At 46.2% G+C, this 17,636-nt stretch overlaps 1 pseudogene across 1 annotated transcript; it reads right to left on the reverse strand.

Moving 5' to 3' along the window:
• Positions 1-12,087: 12,087 nt before the first annotated feature.
• On the reverse strand, positions 12,088-12,699 carry LOC310836077 (transmembrane protein 256 homolog pseudogene; annotated as a pseudogene). Its single transcript has one exon. The product of its transcript is annotated as a transmembrane protein 256 homolog pseudogene (transcript).
• Between the last annotated feature and the right edge of the window lie 4,937 nt (positions 12,700-17,636).

Below are 17,636 nucleotides of genomic sequence, written 5' to 3' on the forward strand. Positions count from 1 at the left end.
CAGGGACCCAATGCAGCATCTATGCAAGAGGGAAATCCAGAGGCCTGACATCAGCACACCCTGTGGCATGACTGCACAGCCTATAGTGGCAAAGGACTGAGGACCCCCGAAATTTAAAAGAAGGGGTGGGCCCCTTCAAAATTCCCTGGGACAGTGAGACTTTAACACTCCCTATCATAGGCGCCGACTCCATGGGGCCTGAGGGGGCCCGAGCCCCCTCAAAAATTCGTTTGGGGGGCTCTGCCCCCCAATAATTTAAGAAAATTATATTACTGCTGCGAAGAGGCGGGAGGGAGAGGAGGCCCCTTGGGAGGAGCGGGCAGGTGCTGGGGCGGCAGCGCCGGGCGGGGGCCGAGGGGTGGGCGCCCCCCTGCGCGGGCATCGCCTCGCCGCCGCCGCGGGTTTGGCTGGGCCGCCGGCCGAGGGGAAGCGCCAAACAAGGCCAGGATCCAGGCCCGCCCCGCTCTCCTTATTTGGTGCCCGGTTCCGGCTCCCGGGTGGCCTCCTCCCACCCGCTCTCGCTACCAGTGGAAAGAGAGACGGAGGTGCAGCGGAACCCGCAGCCTTTGCAGGCGCCGCCCGGCCGGGGGAGGGGAGCGCGGAGGAGCCCCGCGGGCCTGGGCCCGGCCAGCCGAGCCCTCCCGAATTGCGCCCCGCAGCCAGGATCTTGTGGCGAGGACCCCGGTATGGGCCCCCCCAATATTTTTTATAAGTCGGCGCCCCTGCTCCCTATGGTGTGCTTGAGATATCTAGGGGTCAAGGTACTCCCAAAATTTTCAATAGGCGTGGGCCCCCTCAGAATTCCCTGGGATCACACAATCTCAGCACACCCCCATGTTGTGCTTGTGACATATACAGGATGGGGAGGCCAAGGACTCCAAATTTTCAAGGGGGTGCCCCCCTCAAAATACCCTGGAGCGGTGTGATGTCAGCACATGCCATCTAAGGGGACATGGGCTGAGGGCCCCCAAAATGTTGAAGCGCCCCCCCAAAATTCCCTAGGGTCCTGTCATGCAATTTCAGCACACCCCATGTTGTGCTCATGCCGTCTAGGGGGACATGGGCTGAGGGCCCCCAAAATGTTGAAGCGCCCCCCCAAAATTCCCTAGGGTCATGTCATGCAATTTCAGCACACCACATGGTGTTCTTGTGCCATCTAGGGGGGCATCGGCTGAGGGGCCCCAAAATGTTGAAGCGCCCCACCCCCCAAATTCCCTGGGGTCATGCAATTTCAGCACACCCCATGTTGTGCTCATGCCGTCTAGGGGGACATGGGCTGATACCCCGGGATGCACCACTGAATTTTTCTTCAAACATCTGTGGGCCTGGTGTGACACAATATCAAATTTCATTGGACAAAAATTGTTTTTCACACATGCATGCTTCTCTTCCCCCCCTTAAAATGGAAGCAACTAAGTAAAGATACACTGCCTCCGATTCTCATAACCCTTAGATTTTCATAGGCAGCTGTCTGCAAAGGTCATCCATCAGGGCGACCAAGACTGACTCAGTTCTTCGGCCAGGATTGAACCCAGATGGGCATGGATTTAAATCATCTGTGTTTTCCAAGAATTCTTGTAGCTGCCCCACTGCTATCGCCTCCTATGACTAGGCGGACAATGACCTTTTAACACACTGAAAGCTCCCAAGTCCAAAAGGTGTGAAGGGGGCCAACTCCCACTTGCACGGGCAAAGGCACTTTATCTGCGACTGGTGCCACCCACCCAAGCCACTGTTTGAACGGCTGAGATGTAGGAAACATCACAATATCATACTCTGGGAAGGTACTGTCAGTACAGGACTGGACCAGAGCAGGCAGTCTGAATTGTCAACCATTTTGCATTCTATATTCCCTATCTTTTAAACAACCCTCGTTTGTTGCGGCAGTTTTGCGGCTCTTAAAAGCCAGAAGGGTACTAGCAGCAGGACCAAGCTACACCCCTCAGCTGTTTAGAACCTTCCTTAGGCACCATTTATGCATGATCTTTGTTTTGCAGCCTTTTCAGAGCATGAGGTTAATCCCCTGTTCTCCTTGTTTTCCTAAAGAAAATGTGATATTCAATGTTTTTGGGGGGGTTTTCAATTTTTTTAATTGATTTTCCAGCTCTGACACGGCGCACGATGCATTTTCTGCCATGTGGGTGCAATCAAACTGCAGATTCTGAACTACACGTGGGCTGATACCCCGGGATGCACCACTGAATTTTTCTTCAAAAATCTGGGGGTACACCACCTAAGCTTTGAGCTACCTCTCCAATAGTGACCCATCAACACCAAACAGTTTGTCGTTGGCTTCCTTGGCATAGTTCTTCAAGTAGGAGGCTTCCTTAGCAAAGTAAACAGTAGCAAAGTAAACTGCGCTATTAACTGACAAGGCCAAGCAGGCGTTCAAGATGTCTGTGCAAATAGGCTTTATCCAGGACGCTCCTGTGCCATGGAAAAGGTCTCTGTCCAAGGAGGTCTGGTCCTCTACTGAGTGTATCTGGGAAATGTGCCTCTTCTGCCTTCTGATAGGCTACACCTGAAAAGAGCCACTTCTGCCATTGTGAAAGCTGAGCCCTCTTGAGGTGGTAGGAGGACCCATGCAGCAGGATAAAGCCCACAAAAAACACTCTCCTGCGAGGGCTACAGTGCGAAGGACTGGAGCAAGAAACCATAAACAGTGTGCAGGAAAGGTAAATGTTTGTAAAACGATCCTGAGAATTTGTTGGGCTGCAGACTTAGGCAAATTTGGGCTGGGGGAAAAAAAAGTCCTGAAAACCATTCTCTTAGAGGTAGTTTTTCCATTATTAATGATAATTGGATGCTTCATATATAGTTAGTGCTGATGAATAAAGTATACCTGTCAGGGGTTCAGAAGGAGAGACACAGGAGGGGGAGCAAATGGAGAGTGAGGAGGAGGAGTACGAGGGAGGCGCAGGCAGTGACAGTGGCCAGAGTTATTCCACAAGCCTCTCTAGCGAATCGGAGGACTCACAGAAGGGAGCGCCGGTGGCCAGAGCGAAGGGGGCTCCAGGGGGGAAGCCCCAGGAGGAAGGGGCTAGCGGGGAGTCCCTGAGCAGCAGCTGGAAATCAGGACCAGCTTCTCCACCAGAGCGCAGTGGGGAGGGGGAGTCCCAGGAGTCGGGACCAGTGTCCTCACCACCAGAGGGAGGAGAGGAGTCAGGTTTGGCAACGCCCACATCAGGAAGCGGGGAAACGGTCAGAAGGAAAGTCACCGGCTGGGCGCGCGCGCCAAGTTCAAATGTACAGGAGCGCGGCACAGCAGGGAGCCCAGAAAGGGAGCCAGGTCCTAAAGCCCGCCGCAGGGAGGGGCAAGACTCAGGAGGCTCAGCGTCAGAGGAGTCCAGGAAGGAGGGAACCCCAGAGGGCAGAAAGACCCAGCGAAGGAAAGAGCAGCGTAGGAGGTGGAGCCGGGCTAGAATCTTAAACTGGTGTGGGTGGAGCAGTGAGTCAGAGGGGACTTAGCCGGTCTAGCATCGAGACGTGGGTCTGCGCGCCCAGAGCTTGGAAATGGAAACTAAACTTTAATAAAGACTTTTGTATATAACATCCACTGGGCGTTGGTCCTCTGTGAGCTGGGAACTAGCGGCAGTCCTGACAATACCTGATGATTACTTAGAGGTGATTAGTTTTCCTGTTAAGCAAATAATGGGTACAATGATGGAGTTTTCTGCTTCTCACAATTCCTTTGTCAGCTGAGTTTCTTCCAAACCTCTAATCTATTTTTGAAAAGACTCTTGGTAATAGTAATAATAAGCAATAATGGGAATATTGTTGGCTCTGTACCGTGCCATGCTAATGAGTACTCCTTTTTCCGGATGGATACTAGAATCAGCAAGGGATACCCACATGACCTGAAAGTGTTGCTGTGCAGTGCCAGGTCAATGATTCATAAGACCACTGCCATCCATGACTTGATCATGGATAGAGGACTTGACCTGGCATGTGTAACAGAGACTTGGTTGGATGAAGCAGATGGGCCTGTCCTTGCCGCTGCTTGTCCACCAGGTTTCTCTTACGCACAGCAACCCAGGTCATGTGGGCGGGGAGGGGGGGTTGCAGTGATTTTTAGGAAGTCATTAGTTTGCACCAGGCGTCCTATTGGGAAGACACAGTTTTCCGAGCACATGTTCTGGAAGTTGGGCAATAGGGGCAGTACAGGATTCCTTTTGGTGTACCGACCTCCCCGCTGCACCAAGGATTCCCTGCCCGAGCTGCTTCAGGTCGTGGCGGATGTTCTCCTGGAGACACCTAGCTTGGTTGTCCTAGGGGATTTTAACATCCATGCCGACACGACCTTACAAGGGTCTGCTCGGGACTTCGTGGAAAGCATGGCCTCCATGGGGCTGTCCCTGAATAAGTCTGGCCCAACCCATAGCCGCGGACATGCCTTGGACCTGGTGTTTACTTCTATGGATGTTGGTGATCTGACACTAAGTAAAAGCGAAACGAAAGAAGTGCCATGGTCAGATCACTTCCTGGTGCAACTGGACTTCTCCGCAACCCTTCCCCTCCGCAGGGAGGTGGGACCGATTTGGATGGTCCGCCCCCGCCACTTAATGGATCCAAATGGTTTCCAGAGAGTGGTAGGGGATGCTTTATCCCATGTTGATGGCCTTTCAGCCGATTCCCTGGTGGCCCGCTGGAATGTGGAGTTAACCAGGGCTATTGACTGTTTGGCTCCGAAGCGCCCTCTCCGATTGCATGGAGCCCGGAGAGCCCCGTGGTTTTCCACGGATCTGAGGGCAATGAAACAATCGTTGAGACGGCTAGAGCGCCGGTGGCGGATAACTCATTCTGAATCTGACCGGACACAGGTTAGAGCTCAACATCGAGCCTACCAAGTGGCGATAGCGACGGCAAAGAAGACTTTCTTCACCGCCTCTATTGCATCTGCAGAAAACAGCAGCAGGAGACTTTTTCAGGTGGTTCACAATTTAGCGGAACCACCTGCAACATCGGGGCCCAGTACGGGCCACATGTTCTCCTGCAATGATTTTGCAAAGTTTTTTGCATTTAAAATCGCTCAGATTCGGGAAGAAGTAGACTCCACCGTGGGAGCAGGGCCGGGGCGGGAGAGTGCTAGAGTCCTGTCTAGTCAAGTTGTGTGGGATCAATTCCAATCTGTTACCTCCGAGGATGTGGACAGGCTGCTTGGACGAGTGAAGCCAACCACCTGTCTCCTGGATCCTTGCCCATCCTGGCTTAGAAAAGCTAGCCGGGAAGGACTGGGCGATGGGCTTCGTGGGGTGGTGAATGCTTCCCTCCGTGAGGGAGCCTTCCCAGACCCGCTGAAAGAGGTGGTTATTAAACCACTTCTTAAAAAACCAATTATCGCCCAGTCTCAAACCTTCCATTCTTGGGCAAGGTGATTGAGCGAGTGGTTGCTGAACAACTCCAGGCACGCCTGGAAGAAGCGGACCATTTGGATCCCTTCCAGTCGGGATTCAGGCCTCATCATGGGACTGAAACTGCCTTGGTCGCACTGGTTGATGATCTCCGGCGGGCTAGGGACAAAGGTGAGAGCTGTTTCCTAGTTCTGCTGGATCTCTCAGCGGCGTTTGATACCATCGACCATAACATCCTTCTGGACCGTCTTGAGGGGCTGGGAGCTGGGGGCACTGTCATACAGTGGTTCCGCTCCTTCCTCCTGGGCCGTGTTCAGAAAGTGGTGGTGGGGGATGAGTGTTCAGACCCCTGGGCTCTCACTTGTGGGGTGCCTCAGGGTTCTGTCCTCTCCCCCATGCTTTTCAACATTTACATGCAGCCACTGGGAGAGATCATCAGGAGGTTTGGGCTGGGTGTTCATCAGTATGCAGATGATACCCAGCTCTACCTCTCTTTTAAATCAGAACCAGTGAGGGCAGTGAAGGTCCTGTGTGACTGTCTGGAGGCGGTTGGAGGATGGATGGCGGCTAACAGATTGAGGTTGAATCCTGACAAGACAGAAGTACTGTTTTGGGGGGACAGGAGGCGGGCAGGTGTGGAGGATTCCCTGGTCCTGAATGGGGTAACTGTGCCCCTGAAGGACCAGGTGCGCAGCCTGGGAGTCATTTTGGACTCACAGCTGTCCATGGAGGCACAGGTCAAATCTGTATCCAGGGCAGCTGTGTACCAGCTCCATCTGGTACGTAGGCTGAGACCCTATCTGCCTGCAGACTGTCTCGCCAGAGTGGTACATGCTCTGGTTATCTCCCGCTTGGACTACTGCAATGCGCTCTACGTGGGGCTACCTTTGAAGGTGACCCGGAAACTACAACTAATCCAGAATGCGGCAGCTAGACTGGTGACTGGGAGCGGCCGCTGAGACCATATAACACCGGTCTTGAAAGACCTACATTGGCTCCCAGTACGTTTCCAAGCACAATTCAAAGTGTTGGTGCTGACCTTTAAAGCCCTAAACGGCCTCGGTCCAGTATATCTGAAGGAGCGTCTCCTCCCCCATCGTTCTGCCCGGACACTGAGGTCCAGCTCCGAGGGCCTTCTGGCGGTTCCCTCACTGCGAGAGGCCAAGTTACAGGGAACCAGGCAGAGGGCCTTCTCGGTAGTGGCGCCCGCCCTGTGGAACGCCCTCCCATCAGATGTCAAAGCGATAAACATCTACCTGACATTCAGAAGACATCTGAAGGCAGCCCTGTTCAGGGAAGTTTTTAATATGTGACATTTTAGTGTATCTTTCATCTTTGTTGGAAGCCGCCCAGAGTGGCTGGGGAAACCCAACCAGATGGGCGGGGTACAAATAAATTATTATTATTATTATTATTATTATTATTATTATTATTATTATTATTATTAATTTTAATGTTTTCTTGTTTAAGGAGAAATATATTAGTTTGCTCCCTTCCTTGCTAACTTTCCTGCTGTGGAATTCTTGAAAACTGGCAAATTTTAGCCATTAAACAGGAACTTTGAATAGAAAGCATGTATTTGCTTCTGTGATCCAAACAAAGTGATCTTTTTTAATTTCTCCATTCAGTTTATACCTGCTGGGATGTATTTTGGTAATGCACTCCATAGGTATGTTCTTTTCGGTGCTCTTTCCTTGCCTGAAAAACAAGCTCCTTTTTATGACTTGCATTTTGTAGTGAAAGAATGCTAAGGATGCCTTTAGCATAAAACATTTTTTTCACGGCGGGTTCACTAGTGACAGTGAAGCAGTGAATATACCTATCATTGGGTGAAGAATGGAAATGTCCACTGTAGGGATGGGGGACCTGTAGGCCCATCTAGATGTTGCTAAACAATATCCCCAATCTTCCCTAGGCAGCATGGCCAGTGGTCAAGGATGATGGGAACTGGATGGGGACTGGCTTCCAGAGGACCAAAGATTCTCCATTCCTAGTGCAGGTAGAAGAATTGTAATTATTCCACCACAGGGAAAAATAATACATAGTGTGTCTGTGGGGGGGGGATACAGATGTGTGTGTGTTTGTGTGTCACAATTCATCTTGCTGTTTTGTGTCAACATAAGCTGAGTTCTTTTCTATTCTTGCTGGATGCTCAAGAAACTGCCAGTGTAACGAGATGTCACACACAAGGATGTCAACTCTTAGTGAAGCTTTTGAGAGCGTTTCAATTTTAGAGGATGGTTGAAGGCAAAAATTGGGAGACTTCATAGTGAAAATGGATCGAATGCCCACCTTTTAAATTTGTTTTTAAAATAACGTTTCTATCTGTCAGATTGAAGAGCATCTTGAAAACATGACTGCCATGAACAAGCACACAAGCAGCTAATAATGCAAACAGCAAGACTCTCTGTATAGTTTGTCTCCCGCCTCTCAATGGCTCTTTAACTAACCTTTTGATTTGGGGTCCTTTGTATGACACCATATGCAGCTTTATTATTTGCATCTGAAAAGGATGCAGGTACCTTTCCCTTTCAAGATATTGTGTGATAATTTTACTTTTATGTAAGTGGAAACTGCTTTACCAGTCTGATGCTGGGGTCACACAAACCCCAATTAGATGGTGGTGGTGATGTTTGAAAGATTTGCTTGACTGACCCCAAATTAATATAAAGAGGATGAAATTGTATTGAGGAAGATTGTGGATTGTACAGGGGTAGACGTATACAGGAATGAAGGCCTCTCATTACCTGGAACATTAATGATCCAGGCTCACTCCCAAATAGGAGATGGGTTTGGAAAGAATTTAAAAGAGACAGAAAGAGATTTTAATTCAGGAAATTCACCAGAGGAGCTACCGTTGATTTTTGCGCATATTTCCTAAGCACAAAAAAGGTTGTGTTTTGTATTTCTTAGTTCCTAGCACACTCCCCAGTCCTATATGCCTGTCTGCAGAGTTAGTTTCACTCATGCTGTCAGGCATCTAAGTTTGCCCTGACTCTCTTCAATTTCCCTGGCATTGGTGCTCTATGGCCAAAGGATGCTGCTTCTTGCATCTGTTCACTCACTGTAGTAATGCCAACTTTCCCCACTTAGGCAAGTTAGAACCAGGGCTTTTTCTCAGCTGGAACTTGCTCGAACAGATCCAGCACCTCTCAGGTGGAGAACAAGGGAAGTGTTCGTGAATTCTGGCACTTTTTTAAAAATAGAAAAAATATTAAACGCGTAACAAAACATGAAGCTGAAATATATTGACCAGACAAAATTTCAACGAGTAACAGGTTTTTTTTAATAATTCACATATGTAGTAGTAAAAAGGTGCCATCGTGCCATTCTGTGAGCTATGGTAAAATAGCATGCATATCTGCAGCAAAGCAAAAGGGAAAAGTGCCCCATTTCTGCTTTCAGATGTATACTAGGAATCAGTTTTGTGAACTTTATGATACAAAAAGCTAACCATTTTTTTTAAGCAGCAACCCAAATATAACTATGAAACAAAACGTATCAAGAACTATACAACCACTACACCTCATTCGGATGCTGTGCCAATGAAGTAGTTCATTTATTAACTTATTAAAAGAAAAGCCACTCCTAATATATTTTCCCTTTTTATGTTTTTAAAGTAATTTTTATTGAGTTTTCCATTAAATCATATTCACATTTTGTTACATAATTCTATGACTTAATATATTGCTCTGTAAGAGCATCGAGCTCCTGCCCTCCCTCTTTCTGACTTCCACATAACTTTCCATATTCTTCGCATTTCTACAAGCACTTATTTACCCTTTGTCAAATTATACTATTTCACCTTATTATCGGTAAATCAGTTCCTTATAGTTACATTACAAAACATTTCAATTCAAGCCTACAAACGTTTTCAAATGTTTACAATTTTCTTTCATAAATGTGTTCCAGTCCTTTGGAAACAGTTCGTCATGCTGATTCCGGATTATGTTTTCGAACTCCATCATCTTGACCTGCCAGTCTTCCAGGGTTGGAAGTTCCTGCTGCTTCCATTTCTGAGCCAGAAGTGTCCTTGCAGCCATTGTGGCATACATAAACATGTTTACATCACTTTTATGTATTTCCTCACCAATTAAGCCTAATAGAAATGCCTCTGGTTTTTTATTAAAATTATATTTCAAAACCTTTTTTAACTCGTATATTATGTCCCAGAAGGCTTTCACTTTAGAACAAGTCCACCACAGATGGAGGAAGTTCCCCTCCTTCTCCTTACACTTCCAACAATTTTTGTCTTGATTTCTATACACCTTAGCAAGTTTGGCATGTCTAATATACCATCGATACATCATCTTAAATATATTTTCTTTGAGTGACACACATGCTGTGAATTTAATTGTTTCGGTCCACAGTTTTCCCCACCTTTTAAAATCAATATTGTGCCCCAAATCCTGGGCCCACCTAATCATAACACTTTTTACCTCTTCATCCTTTGTGTGCCACTCCAGTAGTAACTGATACATTTTCGACAGTATTTTCATTTTACTACCCAGCAATTCTGTCTCCAATTTAGATTTGTTACTTCCAAATCCGTTTCTTTTATTATCCTCTCTAAACACATCTTGTAACAATCGGTTACCTTTCCTCTTAGTTCTTCGAATGTCTTTAACTTTATTTTATTATCACTTCCATCAGCAAGTCTTTGTATGTCGCCCATTCAGTTCCCATATTTATTTATTTTTTTGACTGCAAAAGCCTCCAGAGGTGAGAGCCACCTTGGAGTTTTGCATTCCAATAATGTTTTATGTCTGCTCCACACCTCATACAATGATTTTCTAATAGTATGGTTCAAAAACCCTCTGTGCATTCTGACCATTCTGACCACAGGTAGGCATGCCATGCGAATCTGTTGTCAAAGCCCTCCAAATCCAATATATCTGAATTATCTAAGGTTATCCTGGGTGGCGCTGTGGGTAATACCTCAGCGCCTAGGACTTGCCGATCGCATGGTCGGCGGTTCGAATCCCCGCGGCGGGGTGAGCTCCCGTCGTTCGGTCCCAGCTCCTGCCCACCTAGCAGTTCGAAAGCACCCTTAAGTGCAAGTAGATAAATAGGGACCGCTTTACAGCGGGAAGGTAAACGGCGTTTCCGTGTGCTGCTCTGGTGGTTCGCCAGAGCAGCTTCGTCACGCTGGCCACGTGACCCGGAAGTGTCTGCGGACAGCGCTGGCTCCCGGCCTCTAGAGTGAGATGAGCGCACAACCCTAGAGTCTGTCAAGACTGGCCCGTACGGGCAGGGGTACCTTTACCTTTTACCTTATCCATTCTCTCAACCAACAAAAACACGCTGCCTCGTAGTAAATTTTTAGATCTGGCAGGGAAAAACCGCCTCTTTCTTTTGCATCTGTCAATATTTTATACTCAATTCTTGGCTTTTTAACCTGCTAGATAAATTTAGACAATCTTCTTTGCCATACATTAAATTGTTTTGTTCCACTGATAACCGGAATTGTCTGAAATCAAAACAACAATCTCAGTAACACGTGCATTTTGATAGTTGAGATTCTACCCATCATTGATAATTTCATTCTAGTCCATATCTCCTGATCTCTCTTCACTTCATTCCACACCTTTTCATAGTTGTCTTTAAAGAGGTTTATGTTCTTAGATGTGAGCCAGACTCTAGGTATTTTACCTTTTTTTCTATCAACATACCTGTCTTTTGTTGTAGTTCTCCTATTTCTTTACTGTCCAAATTTTTAGTTAATATTTTTGTCTTATTTTTCTTGAGCTTAAAGCCTGCTAATTGCCCATACTCGTCAATCTTTTTCAAAGCTTCTATTGCACTGGACATAGGTTGTTCTAAATTCAAGACAACGTCGTCGGCAAAGGCCTTATACTTATATTCTTTTGAGCCTACACCAATCCCCTTTATTTCATTTGTTGCTTCTGTTTTCCTCAACAGGACCTCTAGTATTGTTATAAATAACAATGGCGATAGCGGGCACCCCTGTCTGGTTCCCTTTGTTATCTCAATTTTGTCTGTGAAGTTATTATTAACTATCAATTTAGCATATTGTTCCGAATAAATAGCCCGAATACCATTTAAACGTTTTTCACCGATATCCATAAATTCTAAATTTCTTTTCATAAAATGCCAAGACACATTATCAAATTCTTTTTCAGCATCCAGAAACATTGGGCGGCTTGTTTGTCTCTCCTGGAGTCCAGATATTCCATTACAGTGGTGCCCCGCAAGACGAAAGCCTCGCAAGACGGAAAACCCGCTAGACGAAAGGGTTTTCCATTTTGGAGGCGCTTCGCAAAATGAATTTCCCTATGGGGTTGCTTCGCAAGACGAAAAAATCTTGTGTCCCCCCCCCCACGGTTTTTTCCCGCTTTTTCCGCCCTTTTCTTAAGCCGCTACGCCGCTTATCAGCTGTTCCGCTGATAAGCCGCTTAACAGCTGATCGCTGGAAGCCACTTGACAGCTGTAGCGCTAATCCGCTAAGCTGTCAATGGGCTTGCTTCGCAAGACGAAAAAACCGCTAGACGAAGAGAATCGCGGAACGAATTCTTTTGGTCTAGCGAGGCACCACTGTATATCAATTATATTTCTTTCTTCCCGCTCCCCCCACGGAATAAATTTATTCACAGGAAAAAAAGGTGCGTGGGTTTTTTAAAAAGTGAAATCACTCTCATCATTTAATAAGTTAAAAAACAGCAATTGAAAATCAGACATTGCATTTCGAGGCCTCCATGGCAAACTCAAATCTGGTTGCAATATTTTTTTTTGGGGGGGGGAGGAGGATCTTGGCTTTTTTAAAAGGGATTCGGCATTCGGGGAATTCCAAGATGCAGGATAGAGACGCATTCGGGGCGGGCTAAAGACCTCAAGGGATCCCACTCTGACATTTGGAAATCTCTCCTCTCCTAGGGCTCCCTTCTGGCTAGCCTAAGGGAGGAGGGAGGGGCAGGGCTGGCTGCCCTGGCTTTGGGAGATGGGGGCCACATGGGGACAGAACGGGGTGTCAAGGGGCCATGGCGATCCAGCCGAGGATGAGGAGGGAACCACCATACAGGGCTGCCTTGGTCAGGATCGGGTCCCCTGTCACGGCGTGGTAATACAGGGCGCCAGAGAACATCCCCATAGACAGGATGCTGCCGGCCATCATGGGATAGCGGCAGTGGGGCACAGCCAGGAGGGCCAGGCTGTGGAGGAAGTGGTATTTGTTGGCCATCTCGTAGAGCTCTTTCAAGTCGTCATCTCGGTCGCTGCGACGGAAATCGTGAGCCCCATAGGCGGCCGCCCCGACGGCCGCAGCCCCGCTCAGCGCAACGAGCCGTCGGTAAAACGCCCCGGCGCCCGCCATATCAATTATATTTCTAACATTGTCTTTCATCTGTCTACCAGGTAGAAATCCAGTTTGGTTCTTTCCAATCTCCTCTCCAAATACATTTTTAAGTCTATTATAGAATCATAGAGTTGGAAGAGACCACAAGGGCCATTGAGTCCAACCCCCTGCCAAGCAGGAAACGAATATACTGGCAAATAATTTGTAATCATTATTTAGGAGCGAGATTGGCCTATAATTTTTCACCTGCCTTATGTCCGTGTCTTGTTTGGGAATTAGTGCAATATGGGCTTCTTTCCAAGTAATATATTTTCTTTTTTTAAGAGGAAGAACACATTGGTTTAAAACGTTATATATTTCCAGCCTGATGTAGGGGCTGTGTTGTTGTTTTTTAAGCCAAATTCAATGGAAATGCATTGTTTGAAGAGTGAATAGATGTATATGCAGAATATGTAAACGTGCACTGTGAAAGCTTTGTAATATTACTTTTGTGATTTTGGGTAAAATTGATGGATGAAGAAAGTGTTGAACTAAAAGCAAACTGTGTGCTTAACTTGTGTTTGTATCTTTTCGTTTCTAAAGGGACCTTTACAAATTGAATTTAAAATAAACAAGCAAACTCCAAAATTAAAAAAAAAAAATAGAAAAAATAATACTGGTTGGAGCTTTTCTCTGCTTCCTCTAGCTACTCTCCCACAATATATACTGCTGGGGAGGACAAAGCATATGCACAGCTTTGCCACCCATCTCTCAATATGCCCTATACATTTTACTTCTGGTTGGGCTGGAGCTGGCATTTTTCTGATGTCAGCACATTCTGTCATTGTTGCCTCAAAGCCAATAATATTTATGCTTTAAAAATGCAGAGAAAAGAACGATAATAGTTATTTTATATGGGTACATGGACAAAGTCTTGTTTGCTATGGCAAGTAAAAATTGCACAAAAGAAGAAAAAGTAATTCCACCAGACTTAAGAAATCCATCTTAATATCATTCATAGAGCAATAAATAGCATTAAGTGGGCCAATCCAGACATAGATTGTGTGCGCAGTTTGATCCATCTTTTAGATTTAGGGGAGCTAGTCTCAAACGTTTGTTGGGGGAGACTTAGGTTTTTTGGGGGGGGAGTTATTTGTCCTGTCTTCACACTTTTTATGATGGAGGACCACTGTAGCCACCCCCAACGACACGTTCTCAAGATGGAGGAGGAGGGAACAGCTGCAGTCGCCTGCGGTTCCTGCGCAATGTTTGCCATCTTGCCAAAGGTTGCAGGCAGCTTTACCTGTAGCAATTGCACGTTGATTGCCCTCTTACAAGACAAAGTCCAGCAACTGGAGGAACGTGTAGCTACGCTCCAAAGAATTAGAGAGCTGGAGCTCTTCTTGGAAGCAACAGAGCACACCGTCTCCACCAAGGAGGAGACAGGGGACTCCGCTGAGAAGGAGGCTAGTTCACCAACACAGGAGCCAGATATATGGAGAAACGTGACTCAAAGAAGTAGGAGGCCCAGGGTTCGCTCTGATTGTTTAGAAATACACAATCGCTTTGAGGTCCTCTACCCTAGCATGGAAGACGAAGAGCAGACTCCATTTGAGGATCTCTCCCTCATTACAGTCGATCAGGTATATGAAGACGAGCAGCAAAGTCAGTCCTCAAGGAATGTGCAGGCGACCTTGGAACGGACAGCTCACGGAAGAACCCCGACCAGACCTAAGAGGAGGCGTGTAGTGGTGATAGGGGATTCCCTACTGAGGGGAACAGAAGCAGTGATCTGTGGGCCTGACAAGATGTCTCGGGAAGTGTGCTGTCTCCCCGGGGCTAAGATCCAAGATGTAACTGAACGACTGCAAGGAATCATAAAACCCACTGACAAATACCCCTTCCTCTTGGTTCATGTGGGAACCAATGGCACTGCAAGCAATAGCCTCCAGAAGATCAAAAGAGACTACGAGGCTCTGGGCAGGAAATTGAAGCAATTAAATGCACAAATTGTCATCTCATCTGTCTTCCCAGTTGAACGACGTGGCCCAGGGAGAGAGGGGAAAATAGTGGAAGTGAACAGCTGGCTTCGCAAATGGTGTAAACAGGAACGATTTGGATTCTTAGATCACGGACTGCAGTTTCTTGAAGATGGACTTCTGGCAAGCGATGGGCTGCACCTCACAACGGTTGGGAGGAATGTTTTTGCCAAAAATCTCAGAAACCTCATCAGGAGGGCTTTAAACTGACTAATGTGGGGGAGGGAGACAGTGCTCCTGAAGGTAGGAGTCTATCAATTGATGAAGATGATCATCCAAATGTCATAGACCAAATGGAGCAAACAGCATGCAAACCTAGTGGTGGGAGGAAAAAATCCTTAAATAAGAGACACGGGGGAATGATTAATGGGCTTCAATGTCTCTACACTAATGCGCAAAGCATGGGAAAGAAACAAGATGAGCTTGAGCTCTTGGTACAGCAAACTAAATATGACATAATAGGCATCACTGAAACCTGGTGGGATAAGTCCCACGATTGGAATGTAATAATGGAGGGATACAATCTATTTCAGAGAAACAGACCAGACAAGAAAGGAGGAGGAGTGGCGTTATATGTCAGGGATGTGTATACCTGTGAAGAGATCCAAGATTTAGAACCTCAAAGCCAAAGTGAGAGCATTTGGCTCAAAATTAAGGGAGAGAAGAATAACAGTGACCTCATTGTGGGAGTTTACTATAGATCCCCAAGCCAAACGGAGGACATAGATGATGCCTTCCTGGAACAGATGGCCAAGCATGCAAAAGGAAGGGAGATAGTAGTAATGGGGGACTTCAATTACCCGGATATTTGTTGGATGTCAAACTCAGCCAAGAGCATAAGGTCAAACGGCTTCCTCACTGGCCTTGCAGACAGTAAGAGCTGTTCGACAGTGGAATTTGCTGCCAAGGAGTGTGGTGGAGTCTCCTTCTTTAGAGGTCTTTAAGCAGAGGCTTGACAACCATATGTCAGGAGTGCTCTGATGGTGTTTCCTGCTTGGCAGGGGGTTGGACTCGATGGCCCTTGTGGTCTCTTCCAACTCTATGATTCTATGATTCTATGAGATCATACAACCCTAAACCACTTGGAGACACAAGATGGATTTTGTTCCAGTCAAATAAATCACTTATTTTCTAAGGGAGCAATATTTACAGCAGTGGAAGGGGAACAAATTAACACTATTTTCAGTATAGAAAAGGCCCAGGGGTGGAATTAAGATGTATAGGCACATCGATCCCACCCACCCCTCACACCCTTTATTTATTTTTTATTAATGAGAACCTACAAATCCACTGTTTTATGGAATTGTAGTTGAACAAGGGAAACAAGAAAATAGTATTGCCGCTCTCTTTTATTGGTTTTGTTAAAATAGGATTTTCCATTCTGACTGGCCAATTTGACTGCAGCAGCCTGCTGCTGATATTATGGATAATGTTTTCTGAATGAAACTTGGATCAGAATGTTATGCTGTCCTGCATCTCAGATGGAAATAAGAACACTCTTCTTGGCCCATTCAATTACCACCACCCCCGCTACTGCAAACTGTAGCAGTCTGATTGGTCCTAGAACAATAGGCTCCCAAATGCAGCAGTCTGATTGGTCCTAGAACAATAGGATTCAGGACTTCCGGTCGCAGCCACGGACCTGACGCAAGCGGGATTTTCTCGGAGAGGGAAAATCCGGGCTTTCGGGGGAAATCGGGGGTGCTACAGGGCGCGGTAGCCCCCCAAAACCCCTCTGGAGGGAGACCAGAGGATCAAGATCCCAGCGGAGCCAACAGCGGATCGTCTGGCCGTCAGGTAACTCCGTAAAAAGGAGCAAAGAGAACGGCGGGCGGAGAAGCAGGCACCGGGAATCCATTGTCTTCCCCCCGAAAGCGCAGCCCCAGGCTTGCAAGGCAAGTGGGCGATTGTCAATTAACAAGAAATTCGAACCGATTTGGATTTATAATTGGATTTTTACAAAAAGGAAGGTTTCGGAGTAAAAAGAAAGATTGAAAAACGGAGGTCAGCTTCATCTGAGATCGAATAGCAACGCACGACTGAGAGCGGAGTCGGAAACGAGAGGTTGGTGAAACAGCAAGCGGTTTGAACTTCTTCCTCTGAGAAAGTTTGTAAAAAAGTTATATACAGTGTTGCAAATAGTTGCAAATAGTTGCAAAAGCGGGTAGAGGAAGCAGAAACTTGTTTATATACGACTGTGGAGGGGTCTTCGTGTAACGATTGGTTTGACAGAAGGAATATTTATAGAGGCTTCCCGATACTTTTGGTTTAAAAAGAACTGCGCAACAAAATAGTGCTTTTGTATCTCCATTTTGCTGAAGTTTAGCGCGATCTAGCAACAGAAGTAAGAAAGTAGAAAAGAGATAAAAATACAGATTGATGGACTGACTGGATTACATTGAGCAAAGCACTTCCCTTTTGGCACCTTCTTATTTTTCTTTTGTTTAAGTCCTTCTAAGTTTAATTTCCAACTTTCTAAGGATTGCTGAGTCTGCATGAAGGTTTTTTGCTAATCCCCTCCTCTGAATGGTCTATCTGGTTACGTTTTGACAGAGCCACTTGAAAAATATAGGGACTAGATGCCTATTCGGATTAGATTTAAACTGAGATTTAAACTTTTATAATTTTGGATTATTTTTAGCTCCCTCTTTGTGTTTTGAGGGGGATCCTGTTCTCATTTTTATTTTTCATTTTTTACTCTATTTTCCCCCCTCTTATTTTTGTTTTTATTTTTATTTTTTGTTGTTGTTATTATTATTCTTTTTTCTACAAATTAAATGCATGATTTGCTAAGTGGATTTTTACAAGTATATTGGGACATATAGGCAATTGGAAAATATTCAACATTTGGACTTAATTTCATCAATTTAATATAATTGAGCTTGGGATTATTTTTTCATTCCCTTTTGCTTTCTTGAGACACGTCTGGCCATTGTGTTTTTTGGTTTCTTCTTT

Source organism: Podarcis gaigeae, assembly GCF_964106915.1.
Source record: "Podarcis gaigeae genome assembly, chromosome: W".
In the NCBI taxonomy this organism is placed as follows: domain Eukaryota; kingdom Metazoa; phylum Chordata; class Lepidosauria; order Squamata; family Lacertidae; genus Podarcis; species Podarcis gaigeae.